Raw genomic sequence first — 1,875 nt, 5'->3', positions numbered from 1 at the left:
ATTCCCTCCGTCCTTTATGGGGGCAGATACGACTAGTCTTCTTCCTGGGTATTCTCACACCATGGCAGCCTTCATGGCTGCCTAGAAGAAAGACTACATTTCCCAGCCTGCCTTGCAGCTAGGTGTGGTCAAAAACTAAGTTCTGTCCTTAGCCAGTTTGGTTCAGTGGATAGAGCACTGGCCTGGGGACTGAAAAGTCCTGGGTTTGATTCCGGTCAAGGGCACATGCCCAGGTTGCGGGCTCAATCCCCAGTAGGGGTCGTCAGAAGGCAGCTGATCAATGATTCTCATCATTGATGTTTCTCTATCTCTCCTCCCTTCCTCTCTGAAATCAATAAAAATATTTAAAAAAAAGAAAAAGAAAGAAACTAAGTTCTGGCCAATGGGATTGGTGGGGGGAAAAATTAACTTCCCGCGCTGAGTTTTATCAAATACATTATAAACATCATCAAATGTCTTTCTCATTCCTGTTTTTAACAAATGACCCAGTTCTAGTTTTAAGGCTAAATCACATCATCAGAAAAACAACAATACTTATAATTATAACATGTTATAGAAAAACCTAAAAAATTATTTAAAAAAGCAGTCAAAACTGACAATACGCGCAACACTTAACAGAGTTGGAAAGGTGCTGGGACTCGCCTGGTATTTCCCTCCTTGAACAATGTTTGTGGGTAGATGTGCCCACGAATCATCTTCAAATAAATGTAAGAAGTTTTATCTAAGGTCGGCGCGACAGGCTCTGCATTTAGCAAATGTCGGCGCCGGGCCCCACCCACGCGATGCCCGGGAGCACGTTTGCCGGTTGGTGATCTCCAACCGGTAAACATTTTGCGGACAAGACTCTGGACTTCGTGACCAAGTTCCCGTTTCTTTCAGCAGCGATGCTGCACCGGGCGCCCCTTCCCGGGGGCAAATGACAGTTCAGGTTAGTAACACGCTCTGCTCTCAGTGGCAGTTAGTCCACGGGACTGTCTGACGCATCATCAGTTTGCAAACTCTGCCCAGTTTCACTAGGAAACTTCGCATCCAAACAGCCCCACCCTTTTACTACTAACTTACAAGTGAGCCCCGTAACCACTTACAAAGTCTACTTTTTAACACCAATTGTTAGCCTTGCAGACACAAGGCCTCAAAAAATTAGTACAAAACTCAGAATTGTTCCTCTCCACGGAAATCTTTAGTAAAAGGCGAAAGATTTATGCGATCTGAAGAGAAACCAGAGTATGCCTAGCAACTAGGGCCCACATTTCTCGGGTATCTGTTACCCCTAAGTCTGTAATGGTGATTATTTACCGGGAAGAGCTAATGACTTCTCTCCCCACCCAGACAGTTCTGTGAGAGAAGTCTCATTTTGTGGGAAGAACAGCTCAAAGAAAGTAAGAGAATCTAGTCTTGTTTTAGGTTGGAAATTGTTCCGTTTCATGTGCAATGCATTGTGGATATGCAAATGAATCGCAGCCGGTTTCCGGAAATACCTTAAATAGCGCTTTCGTCTTGGAGCTGCAACTGGGACTACCACCAGGGGGCAGAGCGGAAGCCAGATTTAAGAAATACTGTATAAACCTGAGCCTCGTCCAACCAGAAAAAAGTCTGACTCTTTTAATAATTGGCCCTCCAAGTAAAATTTATTTGGGATTTAAAGAAATAAAATAATTAAAATTGTAAAATAACATAAAACATGCAAAGCATTTTCTTCATTAAACAAAAACGCATTGGGCACTGTTCTAAACCCTATGCTGGGCTCCAGGGGTAGAGCAGATCCCTAACATTTCATCTTCAAGGAGCATGCTATGTGATGGGGGGGCCAACTGTGTGTGGTCAGCACCGATCACAGAATGTTCTCTGACATCTGGGCAGAGCGTGACAGGATCC

At 44.2% G+C, this 1,875-nt stretch overlaps 1 non-coding gene across 1 annotated transcript; it reads right to left on the bottom strand.

The window, feature by feature from the left end:
- Positions 1-1,112: 1,112 nt before the first annotated feature.
- LOC114235253 (U5 spliceosomal RNA) lies at positions 1,113-1,228 on the bottom strand. The gene has a single exon (XR_003621439.1). It is a non-coding gene; the product is annotated as a U5 spliceosomal RNA (small nuclear RNA).
- Positions 1,229-1,875: the final 647 nt, after the last annotated feature.

Source organism: Eptesicus fuscus, chromosome 9 (assembly GCF_027574615.1).
Source record: "Eptesicus fuscus isolate TK198812 chromosome 9, DD_ASM_mEF_20220401, whole genome shotgun sequence".
NCBI classification, from domain to species: domain Eukaryota; kingdom Metazoa; phylum Chordata; class Mammalia; order Chiroptera; family Vespertilionidae; genus Eptesicus; species Eptesicus fuscus.
Note: the sequence above shows the minus strand (reverse complement) of the source record. Positions and strands in the feature narration are given on the sequence as shown.